The 12,014-nt window shown below is 39.4% G+C and overlaps 1 long non-coding RNA gene across 1 annotated transcript in view; it reads left to right on the forward strand.

Moving 5' to 3' along the window:
- Nucleotides 1-8,862, forward strand: part of LOC121359425 — a 20,950-nt gene extending 12,088 nt beyond the window's left edge. The window contains exons 2-3 of the long non-coding RNA XR_005956041.1: nt 4,278-4,445; nt 7,798-8,862. This is a non-coding gene — a long non-coding RNA (uncharacterized LOC121359425). The remainder of the gene's footprint in view (nt 1-4,277; nt 4,446-7,797) is intronic.
- Nucleotides 8,863-12,014: the final 3,152 nt, after the last annotated feature.

Here is a 12,014-nt window from a genome sequence, read left to right on the forward strand (position 1 = left end):
GGTCCCAGTGTCGCTCCCTGGTAAGCACCAGGGGGACAATGGCTAATCACCAACCATTAACAGGCAATTGAAGAAGAACTCTTAACAATGAAGCTAACTTAACAGCAACTGGTCCAACCGGTTTTAACTCTGCAACCTTAAACAAAAATAGATAACTTTTTATTCATAACAAAAGGGATAAAATCTAGTGCTGGGGTGCTTGGCTATTTGCCAAAAGCAGGCCTTAACTTAAACTGTGTTCTCTATATATTGTTATATTACAGGGAGTACATGTATATTCATGAGTTTATACATATTCAAACATTCTTTTGAGTTTAGATGTTCTTTTGCTTCTTTCCTGTCTCTGTCAGGGTCAGGATTGAAAGTGCTCGAGATGGTATTTCATGTTCACACTCAGATGTTTATTATTTCTTATCTATATCACAGTCTTACAAGCTGTGAGTTCTACATTATTTTACTAACAAGCTACAAAAATGGTCCCATATCTATCTCTACAAGGTCTTTTAAGGAAAAACTATTCAATTAAGAAATGAGACCTAAATTTTTTTTACTTTTAACCTAATAACTAATCACTTGTGTCCCACAATGCAGACTTTTCTGTCCAATTACAAAATACCACCTAAACCCGTGAAGAAGAACAATCAGCCACCACCCCAAAAACCTCCATCTTAGCTTTATATATATTACTCTATTCCAAAACATTGTGAGAAACAACTGATCACTTAAAAAATTTAAAGTGTTTATTAAACCTTAACAAAAATACAACAAAAGGACTAAATAAGGAAAAGCAGGCCTGGAAGCTGCCCACGTGGCTGCCTACCACGTGGCTGGCTGGTCTTCAAGATGGATGCTCAGTCTTTTATACTCCTGGGGGGGTTGCGTCAGCCCCCTTAATTGCAAGAGCCAGTCATCTCATTATCTATCTATAACAACCGTAAACTCTAAGTTTTCCACCATGTGATATTATACACTTCTATTCAAACTACACACCCATAATCCCAGTTCTATCATTCAATTTTGGAAGCCTTTTCCATGGCCTCAGGTCAAATGTAGTGTTCTCTTGAGGGTCTGTGCCTTTCAGCACAGAAAGTCTAAAACTCTCAGCATCCAGGGTTCCAACAGGTTTTACCTTTTGACTTGTCTTCATGCTATCTTGTAGATTAAACGAATATATTTTATTTCTTCTTGTGGTTCCATCCTGTTGTATTTTCACTCCCTGATAATGAAGGTTAATAAATTCTCCTTTTTTTCGGTGCTCTGGTTTCTGTTTACTGTCTTGTCTTTCAGATAAGATAGTCCCCAAATATGGAAAATCACCTAATTATTTTACACTATTTTCTGAGTTAGTTACACAAAAAAGCATTTCAACATTTTACAGTCTCTATTATGCAATGGTCTAAAATAGTATATATTACACTACTATTTATAAAAGCTATATGGTGCATGCATAAACTGACAGATTATACTATATCAAAAGCAGTAATTACAAATTTTACTATATCACGATTTTTGTGATCAATAATAACTTGCAAAACAAAAGTTAATACATAAATGTGGAAGCCAATAAGTATATTTGTTATTTATAATAATAGGTATAAAAAGTTGTGTTTCGGGTTATATAAGTATAGGAAATTATGATTCAGCTTATATTGATATCAGGTTATATTGATATCTTATAACTCGAGCTATATAAGCACCTTGTAACTTTGACCTAAGTTATATAGGCATCAAAAGAGAAACTTAGATTGCAGGAGCAACCACCCCCGCACCCCCAAGATGTGGTGTTTTGCAGCCGAGCGCATGGCTCAAGAGACAAAGGGGAAAATGGCGCGAGCCCCCCCCTTCCGCCCTTGCCATCCGGTGGAGGCAACTCCGTCAGCGAATGCCGTTGGCATACTCAGATGGCTGGCACTCAGTTAAGGGCTAGAACTCGTGGAGGGACTTTGCCCTGCTCTCAGTAGGGCAGTTGGCTGGCAGGCTGGGGTGACTCAGACTGGAGGAGTAGGCGCTCCGCTCCACTCGGCTCCGGCCTCGAGTGCAGGCACTCCCAGAATTTGCCCCTAGGCAGTTCAAGACCAAGAAACACATGCTCTCAAAAAAACCCAAAAACAAACAAACAAACAAACAAACAAAAAAACCCCAAAACCCAAAAAACAAACAAAAAAAACCCAAACCAAAACAAACCCAAAAAAACCCAAAACACCAACAAACCCAAATGAATGTCTCCGCGTTGAGCAAATGCCACGGGGTAAAAAAAAAAAAGGTCTGCTTGGGCAACCCGACTTTAAAAAAGGGACCCCTTGCTTGCCCCGCGAGTCTCTTTCTGGCCACAGGGTCTTAAAGAGACAGTAACAATTTTTGCGCACAGATAGAAATGGAATATAATAACATTTTGGGTTACCCAGGACAACAAGCAGCAAGTTTTATAACAAAACCTGGTAGCCATATTTATTCTGATAGTGAAGAGAGGGTACACTGGTATAAATGTCTTTATTTGGGTCTGTTTATCAGTCCACATATGTAGTTGTGTATTGGCAATTAACAGTAGAAAAACTGAAAAAGTCTCCTTGCTATTTTCTAATGTAAAATGCATCAAAAACTTTATTTAAAAATGAGACAGGTTGTTTTTCTTTTCTGATCATTTCCATGAGACCATTCTGAAGAAGGTGCAGGGAAACTGTTTCCACTGAATAGGAAATAATTTTAAAAGCTTTTAAAAAGTCATTGTCACATCATGTAAATCAGAACTTCATGAAAAAGGTGAATTCTTTTCACAACTTGTTTATTGGATTGCTCTTTTTGTTCCCTGCTTATAATTGAACCCCTCCTGAGTGTTTTTCCTCAAAACCAGAGATTAATTAGGATGCATTAAATTCACTTTGGCATTTTTTTATCTTTCAGTGTTCTGGGGTTTGGGGTTTCTTTTGTTTTTAAGGTGTAGAGGGGTAAACTTCTAAAATTTTAATTAATCCTATGTAATTTTAATTGATGTAGTATATGGATTTTAAAAAACAGAACTGATGCTTTTTTTTTTTTTCTTGATGCTTTTCTCTCCTGTTACATAAAAGGGTATGAAAGTAGTGTGTTATGCCACTTGCTGTCAGGTTATCAAAATGAAAACATGGTATTTTAGAATGATATGAAGAAATACTAGCTTAGAGAGATGTTGTGAGAATTCTTTTTATGTAATTTAACTTTTCTCCCTGGACCTGACATCACAAGCAGTAGTGGTGAGTTGTGTTAATACTAGATTTTTATCTGATAATAGAGTTTATAATTAGGAAATTACCATTGGGATATTTGCAGTTTTGAGATCGTGATGATCTTCCGCTACTAATCCTCTTGGAGTCAATGTCAGTGCTTTCTTTCAATAACATTGTTTCTATGAAATTTTCTGCATTTGCACTGAACTATGAAAACCTTGTTTAAATTGATCCTAAAGGAGGACTTCAATCAAAATATTGCATGTGTTGTACACACTAGATATTATCATGAAGGCCTTTAATTTACTACTGCAGTGATGGAAGTTCTTGTGGGCCTTGACAGATGAAAAGATGATGATGCCCTTATCTAAATTAACAGCAGAGTACCGAAATGACACAGAGAAAATTGCCAAAACCTTTAGAAGATAATGAAGGTTTCTCCTGACCCAGGCAGTGTGACTGATTGATTTACAGTACAAAGTTTGAACTTCCAAAAGGAAGAAGCTGAAGAGATGATGCAACATAAAATTAAGATATATTCAAAGTTATTCTGTACTTCAAAATAGAAGACCTAAATTTCTGCTCTTGGATATGTTTATGTTGTGAAAAATGGTTCTGGTATTCTTCAGAATTTAATTATTAGAAACTATAAAAATAAACAGAAAAGCCAGGGAGGGGTGGTGTTATGTGTTGGTGGTGGTGTGTGGTTTTGTGTGACTTGTGGGATGGTCTGCTGTGGACTTTGTTGTTTTCGCAAACTATACTATTTAACATTGAGAATGTTTTGAACCAAGCTTTCGAACAGTGGAAAAAAGTGATTAAGAAGAATTTATATCCTAACAAATTACCATTTTGAGTGCTTGACTGGATTTTATTTTACTTTAACTTTCACTTTGGATGATTACTGCCTTTTTAAAGATATAAATATGCTTAAAATTGAGTCTTATTGTACATCAGCTCCATAAAAGCTTCTTGGTTGAATTCCTTTCGTTGTTGGGAGCTATAGCAACAAATCTGTATCATTAGGCCAATGTGAAATTATTGTTGTTTTCAAGCAATTTTCTTTGTTCACAGGTGTCAGCTGTGATGCATGTTTAAAAGGAAATTTTCGAGGTCGCAGATACAAGTGTTTAATTTGCTACGATTACGATTTGTGTGCAACTTGTTATGAGAGTGGTGCAACAACAACAAGGCATACAACTGACCATCCAATGCAGTGCATACTAACAAGAGTAGATTTTGGTAAGTAATAATTTAATTTATATTAAAGCTGTTTACAGTAGTTAAAAACTTGTATTTTATTTCACTACTTGGGAACTTTTTCCTATCCAAATAGCATGCTGAAAATCATAGCAAATTCCTGTCTCCTGATAAAATGCTTGTTCTGTCTTTGGTTCTAGCATATGAAATATGTTTTATTCTTTTGGATTAAGTGTTTTGGCACACAGCACATTATCAGGCTATAAGATAGCTATCTGATAAAAAGGATTGCTCCTAAATTAACTTTCAATTCAAAAGGTGCAACAAAACTACATGCACCCACCCCTCCTTCCCTCAATATGTTCTATCAGAAAGTACCATGGTGAAAAAGAGAAATAATAGTGAGAGTTTAGGGAAAATGTTGTTTTGTAATTACATCAGGGGTTGTTAATGCAGCAAGCGTGGTAGGCTGTACTGAATGTGGAAGACTAGTGGCAAGGGCTAGGAAGTAGTCCTCTAAACTACTGGTTTTTTTCCCCTGAGTCATTTCTATCCCATCATATTTATAACGAGTGTTATAATTCAGGAGATACTTTCATAGCAAATCTTTGCATTTAAAACATTGGATGCTTACTTCTTCATATATCGGTTTTAAGCCTACAAGGCTGTCTTGGTTCAGGGCAAATTTGGGAGAGAACCCTGAAAGGGGTTTTTCTAGAAAAGCAGATTTAATTGGCCTTTCTTCTAACTGGCTCAGGAAAAAAATACTTCTTTGGAGAAAAGTGGAAAAAAACTGTTTATTAAACAATAAAACTTAAACTATATTAAGCAATAAAACCTTTTGCTGCTCTAAAAGAGATGATAAATTCAGAAAAATCTCTTTTTTGGGTTGCAGTTTGGCTTATTCCGTCTCTCATCAGTCCTTCTGGCATTGGAAATGTTGCAGCTCAGGCTCAGCAGGCGAGTTGCTGGTGCTCTTCTGGGTGTTCAGTCCAGAGCAGGTTTAAACAGGTCTAAAAGAAAAGGAAACAACAACCATAGTCTAGGGAACTTCTTTGCCTTAGATAGCTAAAATTAACTAAAATAAAGGAGAGCTCTGTCCTGCTGTCTGTCTGTCTGTTTGCTGTCTGCTGTCTGTTTAAACATCTACTCCAGCACTGGTAGTCAGGGTGTTAGGAGGAGTTTTGTTTTAGTGCTTATTACTTTTGAGGTGGTTTGGACTTTTTTTATAGGCTGTTAAAATGTTCTTTTCTGTTGGAGTATAGTTGGCTTTAGATGTTCTGTAGCTTCGACTTAAAAATTTTAGTGGTCGGCCTTGAGTCTTACTAGGTACTTTTTGCTAAAGAAAAGGAAACAACAACCATAGTCTAGGGAACTTCTTTGCCTTAGATAGCTAAAATTAACTAAAATAAAGGAGAGCTCTGTCCTGCTGTCTGTCTGTCTGTTTGCTGTCTGCTGTCTGTTTAAACATCTACTCCAGCACTGGTAGTCAGGGTGTTAGGAGGAGTTTTGTTTTAGTGCTTATTACTTTTGAGGTGGTTTGGACTTTTTTTATAGGCTGTTAAAATGTTCTTTTCTGTTGGAGTATAGTTGGCTTTAGATGTTCTGTAGCTTCGACTTAAAAATTTTAGTGGTCGGCCTTGAGTCTTACTAGGTACTTTTTGCTAAAGGCTTTAGGACAAACTATGGCTCTTGGTTGTAGAGTAGAGCACGTTCTTCACATCTGGTCTTGTCTTGACTGGGCCAAGGGTTACTGTATGAGCGATCTCCTGCTTGATTTGGGCAAAGGTTTGTTGTTGTTTAGGGCTTCAGTGGAAAGTGTTTTTCTTGTGGGTGATTAGGTAGAGAGAGCTCACAATTTGGCTGTACTCAGGAATGTGCATTCTCTAAAAACTTATGGTGCCTAGGAAAGCTTGTGTTTCTTTTTTGTTGGATGGTGGAGACATTGCTGTGATCTTGTTGATGACATTGGTGGGAATCTGACGTTGTCTGTCTTGCTATTTTACTCTTAGAAAATGGATTTTTTGAGCAGGTCTCTTGACTTTGTTTTTCTTGATGGCGAAGCTGGTTTTTAGGAGAATTTGGATGATTTTTTTCTCTTTTTTCAAACACTTTTGCTGCTGTCTTTCTTTACACAATGATGTCATTAATATATTGTAGATGTTCTGGAGCTTCATTCTTTTTTAGTGTAGTCTGGATCAGTTTATGGTGGATGGTGGGGTTGTGTTTCTACTCTTGGGGTAGTTGGTTTTAGGTGTATTGTATGCTTCTTTAGGTGAAGGTAAACTGAGGTTTGCATTCTGCTGCCAGAGGAATGGAGAAAAATGTATTGGTAATATCAGTAGTGGTGTATTACTTTGTTGTTTTGAACTCTAGCTCGTATTGGAATTATAGCATGTCCGGCACAGCAGCGTTTAGTGGTGGAGTAATTTCATTTAATGCACGGTAGTCTACAGTTAATCTCTATTCTCTTTTAGATTTATGTATAGGCTAAATGGGGCTGTTGAAGGGTGAATGGGTTTTGTTGACTACTTCTTGGCTTTCTAGCTTATGGATTAATTTGTGGATGGGGATTACGGCATCTTGATTTGTTTGGTACTGCTGGCGGTGTACTGTTGAGGTGGCAATCGGCACTCGTTGCTCTTCTACTTTTAGGAGTCTTATAGCAGATGGGTTTTCAGATAGTCTAGGTAAGGTGTTTAATTGTTTGATGCCTTCTGTCTTTATAGCAGCAATTCTAAATGTTTATCTGAGTTTTTTTGGTTTTTGAAATATCTACTTTGGAGGAAGTTTATGCTTAAAATGCATGGGGCTTAAAAAGTGACATAAGAGATTCAAAGGAGAAGAAGGAAAGGAAAAGCTGGAAAGCCTCATCTTTTGCTCTTCTAACAAACTGGGTACAATTACTAATAAATCCCCAAAACATACTATTGGAACTGGGACACGGGGTAGGATGAAGAAACTATAAACTATACATATCTTGAACAGACTCTAGTATTTTTGTAAATGCCCTATAAATCATTATCACCGAGCCCAGCACAATAGTTATTTTAATCCGTGCCCCTTTACTGTAAAAACTACGTGTTAGGGACAATAATCTTAGTGACTAAAAAGGTATTAAAACCTCAAAAAAGCCTAGAGACTAGAACTATATGAAGCCTTCTACCCCAAGAGACATTATGAATTTAAGCAACATGGCTACTGACTGCTTTAACCCACTACAGAGCAAGCACAACAAACATGTAATTAATAAAGGTTTTTTTTTACTTTCTCGGCCCCACGTTAGATTAGAGGTGTGGAGCATCTCTCTTATGGAGATACTGCAGAAGCTGGGCCTGGTTAGTCTGGAGAAAACTGAGAGGGGATCTCATTAATGCATATAAATATCTCAAAGGCAGGTGCCAAGGGGATGGTGCCAGATTGTTCAGTGGTGCCCAGCTACAGGACAAGAAGCAATGGCCATAAACTAAAGCACAAGGAGTTCCACCTCAACATGAGGAAGAACCTCTTTCCATCGAGGATGGCAGAGCACTGGAACAGGCTGCCCAGGGAGGGCATGGAGTCTTCCTCTCTGAAGACATTCAAAACCCGCCCAGATGTGTTCCTGTGTAACCTGCTCTAGATGACCCTGCCTTGGCAGTTTTGGACTAGATAACCTCCAGAGGTCCCTTCTAAACCTAACAATTCTGTGATTGTAGTGTAGATATTGTTGTTGAAGTTTTTATTTTTTTAGTAATTTTTTTAGCTTTTTGATTTAAAAAAAGTATTGAATATACACATTATGCTAATTCCTACATGCATTTAAAGCTTAAAACAGCTGAATATACCAATATATAGCTTCTTTCTCAGAGCTCTCTGAGCAGAGAAGGATCTCAATCATGTTTAATTCTCCAATAGCTGCTTGCCCTAAGCCTGCCTTGTAATGACTTTGAAATCTGTGCTCTGAGAATCCAGAGTTTGGAAAGATAAATTTAAATGTACAAATCTAGTTTTGAAAATGCTATCACTGAAGTTTCTAGATATTTGGACCCTGGCCCCTCGCAGTCTTACAAGGACAAAAGTAAAAGACTAGAGGCGCTCTTTCCTCTTGGGACGATCATTCCACTTTATTGTGGAACCACTCCAGGGAGGTCCAAGGGAAGCAAAAAGAGATCAGAGGTCTCTTCCCCAGAGATTTTAAGCCCGGGAAAGGGGGGCGGAGGAGAGGGGCCACAGCCAATGGGATACAAGTGAGGAGAGGGTGAGGGGAGGAGTAGACAAGGTAGAAACCACCACCAATGGGGCTTAGAGGAGAGGAGAAGACCATGTGATATGAGAGGGGAATCCCATGAGGATACAAACATACTATTCAGTGCAAAATACAAAACCCAGTGTAAAACAACGACTAAATAAACTAATTAGTGCAAAACAACACCAATATTCCTTCTTAAACTTTACTTTTCTGCTTTTTCACAGGGTAAAAATATTTGTGTAACAGTATATATTAATTCAATGTTCTGGTCACTATTTGAGATATATGGTTTAAACTTATTTGTTCCCTGATGACAGTTATTCTTGTATATTACATATAGGGTTAAATTACAGCCTCATCATAAACATTAAGGGTGCATGATTCATAGGGAAAAGAGGACTGATATATGCTTGCTTGTGGAGGTATAAATTAACATTCAATGTTGACTTTTAAAAAGTTCTTCCAACCATCTTGTGAATGTTCTGTGCATCTAGAAAACATCTAGGAAACCACAATATTTTTCTTTAAAAGTCTCTGAGTAAACACACCTTTGGATTAGTGTGCTACTCATATAATTTTTAAAAATCCACGAGAGATACATATGGACAAGTAGAAGTTTGTCTTGAACAGAGGGTGTTCCCCAAGCAACTGACCCCAGACCCACTGAAAGAGACAGCAAGGGGCAGAGCCTGCACCAGGCAGTACAGGAGATTTAAGCAGGCAAAAATAATCAGTCCAGCTGACTGCAACAAACAAGCATATATATTTCTAGTAGGCAGGCACACAGCAGCAGCAGCATGATGGCCACCTGGCAAAAAGCAGTGTCCTCTGCTTTTCCTGAGCTTCTAGCATCTGGGAAAACCAATGGAGCCATAGAGAGAGCTCCTATTCAAGGATGCAACTACCCAGGTTTCTGGCTGTGGGATGTCTGAAGGGATATTCCTAGAGATGGAAAGTGATTGGAAGCAAGACTGTGGGAGCTGTGACCAGACTGATGAACTGCTCTTCTTGGTGGCTGAGCTTCAGGAGGAGGTGAGCAGCAGACTGAAGAGTATTTGAGAGTCTAAGAGGGAGATTGACGCTCCATCACTGGAGCTATACTCTGCCATCTATGATGTATAGAAGCCAACTCAACATGGCCACTATGGAGGCAGGTCCAGGATCTGCTTTCTGCCAGAGGGAAGGCAGTATCACAAGGGATAAAAAAAGGTAGAAGAAAGTTGCAGCATGGAGCAGAAAGAGAAAGTAACCTCCTTACCCTCTAAGTTACTCTTTCACATACCCTTATAGAACAGGTACAAAGTCATGGGTACAGTAAATGAAGCTCATAATGAGAAAGAGGAGGAACCTGTGCAAGCAGTTTTGTCAAGGTCAGAGAGCCCAAGCCCTCGCAACAAAACCTGCATTAAGACCAGCACCAAGAAGAAACAACATCGAGTTATGGTCATTGATTCCCTCCTGTGTGGAGCAGAAGCACCTGTTCTCAGACCAGACCATCTTTCCAGGGAAGCTTGCTGCCTCCCCAGGCCTGAATTAGGAATGTTGCCACAAGACTGAAGAGCCTAATTCAACCTTTAGACTATTAGCCATTCCTACTCTTTCAACAATGTACAAATTGTCACCAAAAAAAAAAAAAAAAAAAAAGTAAGGTAAATCAAAAGCGACTTTAGAGCCCAGGGAAGAATCCTAAAAAGTTCAGGAGCACAGGTAGTGTTTTACTCAATCCTTCCAGTAATGGAAGGAGACTTTGGAAGAATCAGGCAAGCCCAGGATATCAATACCTGGCTCCAGGACTGGTGCCTGTACCAAACTTTGGGGTTTTAAACCATTGAAGACAATGTATGCTGGGGCCTGATGGGATCTACCCATCCTGGATGGGACAAATGGGTCTGTGGGCTTAAGCTGATGGGACTAATCAGGAGAACTTTAAACTAGAATCAATATGGGAAGGTGTTCTGGTTTGAAAGCAAAACCAGTGAGAGACTCTTAAGTCAGAAATACAATTTATTAGGAAAAGGGAAAAAAACCCCACAATATATGCAATAATACAAAAGAAAAAACACTGACAGAGTCAGAATACAACCTCACACCCTGCTAGTTAGGGTGGCGATAGCAGTCCAGATGAAACGGTCTTGTTGAAGTGGTAATCCTGTAGAAAAAATCTGGTAGCTCTTGTCCTCTGGAAACCAGTGGGTAAGAAGAGCTTGTTCTGCCCCAAACCCCAGATTATATCCAGGTGGGGATGCTTAGCTCCTCCCCCCTGGGCGAAGCATCTCACAATGGGCTGTTATCATTCTAATGAGTCATGCAGTGGGTCCTTGATTGCCCATTAAACAGAAATGGCTCCAGGAGGGAGTTGTCTCTGAGTCATGTGGCAAGGCATTGATGGGCCCATTAACAGAAGATAAGGAAAAACAATGCCCCTCCTGGTTTCAACAGCTCTTGAAGATGGGGATAGAATACATATTGTAACTTAGGACAGAAGGAGATACCTACTACAGACCTGTTGGTAAGCCAAAGATTGGCTTAAAAAGGCTGAGAGTCTGTGGGTAAAAATCAAGAACCAGACCAAAAAAGGACACCTGGTGGTGGGAGTCTACTAAAAGCCAACTGATCGGGGGATCTTGTCGACCAGGCCTTCTTATTTCAGCTACAAGAAGCATCACACTTGCAAGCTCTCATCCTAATGGGGGATTTTAGATTTCAAGGACCCAGACTGGGAAACGAATACAGATGGCTGTAAGCAATCCAGGAGACTCCTGGGGTGTGTAGAGGACAACTTCCTGGTCTAGGTATTAGATAAACCAACCAGAGGTGAGGCATTACTGAACCTGGTGCTCACCACTGCAGATGAGCCCATCAAAGAGGTTAAGACTGGAGGCAGCCTGGGCTGTAGCAACCATGCCCTGGTTGAGTTTGTGATCTCAAGGAGTGGGAGCCTGGTGAGAAGCAAAGACCCTGAACTTTGCAAGTGAGAACTTCCAGCTGTTTAAGGAGTTGGTGAATGAGATAACCTGGGTAACTGTCCATAAGGACAGAGGGGCTGACCAGAGCTTGCAACTCCCTAAGACCACTTTACTTCAGAGTGTAAGAGCTCCCGATCCCAGTCTGTAGGAAATTGAGCAAGGCAGGCTGGTCACTGGCATGGCTGAGCAAGGATCTGTTCCTTAAACTGAGGAGTTAGAAGGAAATGCACAGCCAGTAGGAGCAGGGACAGGTGACCTGGGGAGAGTACAAGGACAGGGTTTGGATGAGTAGGAATGGGGTCAGGAAAGCTGAGGCTAAACTGGAATGGAACTTAGCAAGGGATGTGAAGAATAACAAGAAGGGATTCTAAAAGTACATAGGTGTCTTGGTTTAGGATAAATTAGGGGAAATCT

The sequence above is a fragment of the Pyrgilauda ruficollis genome, unplaced genomic scaffold, assembly GCF_017590135.1.
Source record: "Pyrgilauda ruficollis isolate IOZ18807 unplaced genomic scaffold, ASM1759013v1 scaffold447, whole genome shotgun sequence".
Lineage (NCBI taxonomy): Eukaryota > Metazoa > Chordata > Aves > Passeriformes > Passeridae > Pyrgilauda > Pyrgilauda ruficollis.